This window comes from Chiloscyllium plagiosum, chromosome 15 (genome assembly GCF_004010195.1).
Source record: "Chiloscyllium plagiosum isolate BGI_BamShark_2017 chromosome 15, ASM401019v2, whole genome shotgun sequence".
Classification (NCBI taxonomy): Eukaryota; Metazoa; Chordata; class Chondrichthyes; order Orectolobiformes; family Hemiscylliidae; genus Chiloscyllium; species Chiloscyllium plagiosum.
This window is the reverse complement of record NC_057724.1, coordinates 80,896,449-80,905,322: the sequence shown is the minus strand read 5'-3', so window position 1 is coordinate 80,905,322 and position 8,874 is coordinate 80,896,449. Positions and strand designations below refer to the sequence as shown.

The window sequence follows — 8,874 nt, the reverse complement described above, 5'->3', positions numbered from 1 at the left end:
CCTCCTGGTGCTGCCTGCCTTGCTGTGTTCCCCCGGCCTCCTGCCTGTCCCTCCTGATGCTGCCTGGCTTGCTGTGTTCCCCCAGCCTCCTGCCTGTCCTTCCTGATGCTGCCTGGCTCGCTGTGTTCCTCCAGCCTCCTGCCTGTCCCTCCTGAAGCTGCCTGGCTTGCTGTGTTCCCCCAGCCTCCTGCCTGTCCCTCCTGATGCTGCCTGCCTTGCTGTGTTCCCCCAGCCTCCTGCCTGTCCCTCCTGAAGCTGCCTGGCTTGCTGTGTTTCCCCAGCCTCCTGCCTGTCCCTCCTGAAGCTGCCTGCCTTGCTGTGTTTCCCCAGCCTCTTGCCTGTCCCTCCTGAAGCTGCCTGCCTTGCTGTGTTCCCCCAGCCTCCTGCCTGCCCCTCCTGATGCTGCCTGGCTTGCTGTGTTCCCCCAGCCTCTGCGTGTCTACTTTGGATTCCAGCATTTTCTGATTTTTTTTTGTTTTATCTCCAAACTATGGCAGTAAATATTTGACAACAGAACCTTCCACAAGGCAACAAAAGGTCCTGGTTCCATCACCACCCTGCTGTATTGCAGTGAGAGCTGCAATGTGGATCAGAAACACATAAGTGCATTCGAGAAATTCCACCAGCATTGCCTCTCCACAACCCTGGGGAGGGCCACTGAAATGTCCTTCTTGAAGCAACTCCATAAACATCAGGCAAAGCCCTGATAAAACCAGCTAGACTGGTGACTGTACCCAGATGCTGGACAGCAGTTCCCACGTTAAGATCTGTCATTTCGACTCTCAAATGGTCAGTGTTTCAGGGTGTGGTCAAAGAAAACACTGCGTAGATGCTCTGAAGCTCTCCCTGAAGCTGAGGAGCATTGATGGGTGACAACGTGGCCATCAAGCTGCATCACACCGGGTCCAAACACCTTAACGATAAGGCAGAGGGGAAAGAAAAGGAAACCAATCCCACTCTTCAATCCCATTCCCTCACAGGAGATCTGCATGCAAAGACCTGTGGTTTAAGAGTCCACCTATTCAGACACCTGAAGTCCCACTGCAGCAAGTGGTGACCCTGAGTAGACACAGGGAGCAAAGTGGGGGGCACTGTGCATCTGAGGTGGAGATGGTCGAGAATTCCAAGCAGTGACGATCATCAACAAATCAGTCGTGGTCCATCCATACTGCACAAGAAAGCACAACAATGTCTCTACTCCCTAAGGAAATTCGTCATGTCCTTAAAGACTCTTGCCAATTTTTAGTAAATGCACCATACAAGGCATTCTATCCAGATGCATCATGGCTTGGTATGGCAACTGCTCTGCCCAGAACCAGAAGAAACTACAGAGAGCTGTGAACACAGTTCAGACCATCAGACAAACCAACCGTCCATCCATACTTCCCACTGCCTCGGGAAGGCAGCCAATATCAAAGATCCTCCCACTTCAGTAATAATCTCGTCCAACCTCTTCCGTCAGGCAAAAGATACAAGAGCTTAAATACACATACCAACAGATTCAAGAACAGCTTCTTCCCCATACAATTAGTCTCCTGAATGGACCTCTTAAATTTTTAATTTAACATTGATCTTACTTTGTGCATCTTCTCTGCAGCTGTAACATTGTATTCCTCGCTCTGTCCTATGACCCTAACACACTGATCTGCCTGTACTGCACACAAAACAAAACTTTTCACAGTACCTAGGTACATGTGATAATAGTAAACCAAATCAAATAACAGTCACTGCCGATAAAGACCTCAATCAAGTTATCCTTCAGTCTTCTCTCAGAAAGGAAGATAAAGAGATCCAATCTGATCAACACTTCCCTTTACTTGAGGCTATAATTAGCTCGTTATAGATGCAACATCACAACAGAAGTGAAGACACCAACAAATTACATTTGGTAAAGACAGCAAATGTTTTCAACTGTGCTTTGTTCCAAGATAATAACTCACTCTGGATAAAATGCTACAAATATCTACAAGAAAGTCATACAAGAAAGTTATACAAGAGAGTTATACAAGAGAGTTATACAAGAGAGTTAGCAAGCACAGTTAAAGTGTAAAAGGATTGAAGTTCTTCAGTTTGATTTTTAAATTGGGTAAGGACTGAAGTACACTTTTCCCACTGGGCTAGCCATACAACACAAGTTACTTGGCCCCCCACTTCCTGAGAGGTTGACAGCTCTGACCATGCCCCATTCTGGTATAACTGCCCAGCCAGGAGCTGCCAATGTCAGAGTGTCTAACCATAGGGCCCAGCTTGATCAAACTGCACCTCACATCCTCTCTAGCTATCTTCCTATACAGATTTGTATCTACATAGAACATTACAGCACAGGCCCTTCGGCCCTCAATGTTGCGCAAACCTGTGAAATTAATCTGATGCCCACCTAACCTACACTCTTCTATTATGATCCATATGTTTATCCACTGTCCATTTAAATGCCATTAATGTTGGCGGGTCTACTACTGTTGCAGGCAGGGCGTTTCACGTTCTTACTGCTCTCCAAGTAAAGAACATACCCCTCATATCTGTCCTAAATCTATCACCCCTCAATTTAAAGCTTTATCCTCTTATGTTAGCCTTCACCCATCCAAAGAAAAAGGCTCTCTCGCTGTCCACCCATTTTAACCCTTTGATTATCTTATAGGTCTCGATTAAGTCACCTCTCAACATTCTTCTCTCCAACAAGAACCAGCCTCAAGGCCCTCAGCCTTTCCCCATAAGACATTCCCTTCCACACCAGGCAACATCCTAGTAAATCTCCGCTGAACCCTTTCCAGAGCTTCCACATCCTTCCTATAATGCAGTGACTAGAACTGTACGCAATACTCCAGGTGCGGCCTTACCAGTGTCTTGTACAGCTGAAGCATGACCTCATGGCTCTGAAATTCAATCCGTCTACCAATAAACGCCAACACACCATATACCTTCTTAACAACTGTACCAACCTGGGTGGCAATTTTCAGGGATTTACGCACCCGTACACCAAGATCTCTCTGTTTATCTACACTGCCAAGAATTTTACCATTAGCCCAGTACTCTGCATTCCTGTTACTTCTTCCAAAGTGAACTACCTCACACTTTTCCACATTAAATTCCATTTGTCACTTCTCACCCAGTTCTGCATCTTATCTATGTCCCTCTGTAACCTCCGACATCCTTCGGCACTATCCGCAACTCTACCTACCTTAGTGTCATCTGCAAATTTACTAACCCATCCTTCTACACCCACATCCAGATCATTTGTAAAAATGACAAACAGCAGTGGCCCCACATCAGATCAGTGCAGCACACCACTGGTAACTGAGCTCCAGGATGAACATTTCCCATCAACCACCACTCTGTCTTCTTTCGGCTAGCTAGTTTCTGATCCAAACCACTAAATCACCTTCAATCCTGTGTATCTATGTAAACTAATTCAAAAGAAGCCGTTACCTGAGGAGTCCAGTTCTGTCGGTTTGTAGTATTCCCTATCAATTCGAGGTGCACACACTGGGATGGTTTACATTCCAAAATACTGTCCTAAATATTTAAAAATATATCTGGAAGAGAGAGACATGACAGCTGTTCTGAAAAAGAAGCGAGACATCCCAGAGAGAATTCTACATGAAACTAGACATCTCGAGAGTAAAGAGAAGCCAGGAGAGTGAAACAGGACTGAAGGATTACAGGGAGATTTCTGCTGCTACACAGTAACTACAAAACAGAGCGCAGTCTCTGTAAGATCAACTATATCACTCAGTTCCTCCCAAAGTCTCCTCCAGGTCAGTACTCACTGTCTTCATCCAATACTGGAGCCTGATCCAGGCAAATGGATTCAGAAAGAAAGGCCTGCATTTATTTAGCATCACCTGTAGACTTATGTCCCAAAGCACTTTACAGACAATTATATGCTTCTGAAGTGAAATCACTATTATCACGTAAAAATAAATACAAACTTGACATGAGCCGGAAGACAGGAAAACACAATATCTTACCCCTAGTCTCTCACAGACACCTCTAACTGGTCTGTGCACAATCAACTGAAATGTGACGATTCACAACAAACCCGACAGATGCTAGATTACCCATTCAAAAGTCAGAATGCATAGCACGGTAATCTCCACAAGCACAGTAACTGAAATTGGAGAAACTCTGCAGATTTGGCAGCATTTGTGGAGAGAAAGCAGAGTTCATGTTTCAGTCTAGTAATCCTTCTTCAGACCTCTGCTTTCTTGCCACGGATGCTGCCAGACCTGTAGAGTTTCTCCAGTAATTTGTTTCAGATTTCCAGCATCTGCAGTTGTTTTACTTTAATTTCTACAATGTTGTGATCACACCCCACCGTGAACAATGCGCCTAGTTCTGATCAGATCCACTTCAAGCACTGGCTCCCCTTCAGGCCACACACACCTAGAAGTGATATTAGACTCGAAACGTTAGCTGTTTCTCTCTCCACAGATGCCAGACCTGCTCAGTTTCTCCAGCATTCACTGTTTGTTTTAAATTTCCAGCTTCCGCCGTAGTTTGGTTTTATTTTTGGAACTCTCTTAGTACTGGAACAGTGACAAACTAGATTACAGACTAAATTCTCAAATTAACCACCTTCCAGGAGGCAAGAATGTCTGAAAAAGATCAAAGAAATGAGTAGAAACAGACTCTTTAACAAATGCTGCCTAAACTTAGCTCTTTATTCCTGCTCTCTAGAAGTACTTTCTATTAATAATACAAATACAGATACTTTGCATTAATAATAGACACAGGAGTGAATAATTGAGGGGATTAGATAACACAATTAGTAACCCACAGCAGTCACATGAAACGGTAGTTTATACTGCCACCCTTATCCCATGCTGTACATTTTCTGGTAGTACGTATATAGTTTCAGTTTGTGATAGTTGTGTAAGTTAGAGCACCTCCCAAGAACTGCCCACATCCCAGGACCATATCATTTATACAGAATCACAGACACTTTTAATAAGACTTACAGCTTGTCACCAAAAACACATAAAACTCCATTTGAATAACAACCTTCGACCACGACTTAAAAATCAAGAATCCTTCCTGGACAGCAGTAAATTTGCTAAGTACAAGACAAGACTTCCCTTCCCTTCAAAAATTTACCAAGAAAATAAATATTTTACTCCACAGTCAGATCGTGCCCATCTGGCTCAGAATGGATGTTGGGTTATTGAGTGACCCCAGCCTACTCCTACAGCCTACTCCTCTCACTTACCACTTTAAAACTACCCCCAAGATATTAAGAATAACTTCAGTTTTTATAGCATCTCAAACATAACAAACATACCAAGCAGTGACTAAAGTGACATTGAGTTCTGTAGGTTGCATAAGACAGATGTCAAAAACCTTCATCAAGTAGGGAGGTTTTCAAGAATATTTCAAAGGAGTGCGAGGTTGAGAGGCGGAGAAGGTTGGAGAGGAAATTCCAGAGGTTCAGACTCAGATCGCCAAAAGCAGGCCACTAATAGTAAAACCTGACAAAGCACAGGAGGCTCAATGTGGAGCAGTGGGAGCTGGGTGGGATTGTGGAGATGGAGAGGAGGTAAAGAGGCCACAAACCATTTTGCAACAAGGAGGCAAAGCTTAACATGAAGGCACTGTCAGAGTGAGTCTTGATATAGGTAGCAAAGTACAGGGATGAAGGTGAGCACAACCTGGTGGAAACACAATGTTTAAGTCTTGAATATTCCAAGATTCACTCAAGGGTGGGAGCCAGTGGAAAACAGCAGAATATTTGAAATCAGAGGCTGAGGGCTTCAGCATCAATTTATCCAATGGGCAATGGAAAGGATACACGAAAATAAATTCACAAAAAAATGAAAAAATCCTCACAAAGATTTAACTCTTGCGAAAACTTCACCTATCTTAATATTGCTCTAACATGTAAATCATATGAGTGACTGCAGCATCAAGGAGCTCTCGCAAAATGGAATCAAAGGGAAAACTCTCCACTGGTCAGTCATAGCTGACACATAGGAAGATGGTGGTGGTTGTTGGATGTCCGTCTTAGCTCCAGGACATCTCTGCAGGCGTTTCTCAGGGTAGTGTGCTAGGCCCAACCATCTTCAGCTTCTTTAATGACCTTCCCTCCATCAGAAGGGGGGATGTTTGTTGATTATTGCACAATGTTCAGCATCTTCATGACTCCTCAAATTCTGAAGCAGTTCATGTGCCAAGCAATAGCCATCTCCTTCATATAAGAGACAATCTAGCCACTGCCCCTTGACGTTCAATGGTGTTACCATTACTGAGTCCACCACCATCAACATCCTAGGAATTATCATTGACCAGAAACTCAACTGGACTCACCACATAAACATAGTGGCTACAAGAGCAGGGCAGAGGCTATACATCCTGCAGCAAGTAACTCTCCTCCTGACTCCCTGAAGCCTGACCACCATTTTCAAGACACAAGTCAGGAGTGTGATGGAATACTCCCCATTTGCCTAGATAACTGCAGCTCCAACACTCAAAAAGTCTGACATCACTCAGAACAAACAGCACGCTTGATTGGCATCACTCCACAAACATTCACTCTCTCCACCATCAATGCTCAGTAGCAGCAGTGTGTACACTATCTACAAGATATGCTGTAGAAGTTCCCCAAGGTCCCTTTGACAGCACCTTTCAAACCCATGATCATGACATCTGGAAGGACAAGGGCAGCAGATACATGGGAACACTACCACTGCTAACGTGGAACTATACTGTCGTTCCTTCACAGTCATTGGGTCAATACCATGGAGCTCCTTCCCTATCTATACCACATGGCCTGCATTCATTCAAAAAGATGGCTCAGCACCATGCTGTCAAAGGAAATTTGGGATGGTGGCAAATGCTGACCTAGCCAAGAATACTCATGTTCTTTGAACAAATATTGGCCCTGGAGAGGTTACTGCACAACAGACCACAGAATGTTACTTGAAAACAAATGCATTAACTTGGTTCGAATTTCCCTGAGCACGGGATCCCAACAGGTGAATATAAACAAGGCACTAAACTAATACAGGAATAGGAGAGAATAAATAAAGAAACTTTTGGTTTTGGTGCATGCATAGATCATGTTGTGAGATTGTTGGTTCCAGGGACTGGAAGATAAAATCCTGGCTGACTCTGTTGCATTGTCAATTATACTTAATCTTTCCATGAAATTTGTTTCACAGCTGGCTGTCAAAATTCCCAGCCTCAATATTTCAATGATGAATGGGTGAGTTCTCCAGTGTTCTGACCAATATGTATCTTGTAACCCATACCATGAGGGAGATTGTCTGGTCCCATTTCTGGGAGATTTCAATTGATTGAGGAAAAGAGTATTTGAGGACCAGGATCTAAAACCAGAGACTGAGGCCCTGGTTTATTGAGATCCTTGATCTCATTGCTTCCAAAAGCTTGAAAAACATACACACCTCCAGCAGAGCTTTCGCAACATCCTACAAACTCAGTGGCAAGAAAGGCCATCTGACTGCAGTGGCCTCTCCCAAGCCAATGTGCCAAGCATCAAAACCACCCCAATGGCAGAGACATGTTGTTAAAGTTCCTGACACCAGACTCCCAAAGCAACTGCTGTACTTGAAACTTGGTCGAAAGAGAAGACTCCTGGAAGAATGGCAAAAACATTTTAGGGACACCCTCAGAGCATCGCTTGATGTCAAACAGCACCGCCAATTTACAGGAGTCCCAGGCCTGTTACTGACCAAAACAAAGAAGGCATCAAAGATACCACAGGACTTCACCAAAAGATGCAAAGGATGATTTAAGGTTCAGACAAAGCACACAAGCCTCCAAATGAGACATTGACAAACAGTGCCCGCCCCCCACACAGCATCACAGAATGGACATTACTCTCCTCAGAACCTCTGAGCCACAGTAGCAGCAAGTCACCCTCTAATCCTGAGGGACTGTATAAGAGCAGCTATTTGTGGGAGGTTTCTGTGTGTAAATTGGCTGCCAGATTGTCAATATCCCATCAGCAGCTACACTTCAACAGTAGGAGTAAGGGGGGACTGCAGAAGCTGGAGATCAGAGTCAAGAGTGTAATCCTGGAAAAGCACAGCAGGTCAGGCAGCATTCTGAAGAACAGAAGAATTGATGCTTCAGGCATAAGCTCTTCATCAGGGCCCTGATGAAGGGCTTATGCCCGAAACGTCAATTCTCCTGCTCCTCGGATGCTGCCTGACCTGCTGTGCTTTTTCCAGTACCACACTCACGACTTTACACTTCAAAAGTACTCTATTTTGTACCACGCTTTAGGACATCCTGTAGTCATGGATGGCCTAAGTCTGTTATACAGCAATAGGGCAGTTCACCTCACATGCAAGTGAACATGCAGGGGCTGCTGGGGAAGTGGGAAACCTGATGTTACAATCTTAGCAAGCATTGCGTCATTTATTATTTTGAAATCAAGAACTGAGAGTTAAGTTATTAAAACCCCATGTTCCACTTCTTACTGTTAATCAATGTGATTCACATTAAGTCAAGATCTCAGTGAATGTTCATCATTGATGTGATGATTGTGTACAAGACAATTTTCTGATTCAGTATGTGGATGTACCCACTAGAAAAGGTGCAAAACTTGACCTACTCTTGGGAAATAAGGCAGGGTAGGTGACTGCGGTGTCAGTGGGGGAGCACTTTGGGGCCAGCAACCATAATTCTATTCGTTTTAAAATTGTGATGGAAAAGGATAGACCAGATCTAAAAGTTGAAGTTCTAAATTGGAGAAAGGCCAATTTTGACGGTATTAGGCAAGAACTTTCAAAAGCTGATTGGAGGCAAATGTTCGCAGGTAAAGGGACGGCTGGAAAATGGGAAGCCTCAGAAATGAGATAACAAGGAATCCAGAGAAAAGTTATTCCTTTCAGGGTGAAAGGAAAGGCTGGTAGG

At 44.2% G+C, this 8,874-nt stretch overlaps 1 protein-coding gene across 2 annotated transcripts in view; it reads right to left on the bottom strand.

Moving 5' to 3' along the window:
- arhgef6 (Rac/Cdc42 guanine nucleotide exchange factor (GEF) 6) overlaps positions 1-8,874 on the bottom strand; it is a 212,305-nt gene that overhangs the window by 174,230 nt on the left and 29,201 nt on the right. The gene's annotated exons all lie outside the window — the stretch shown is intronic.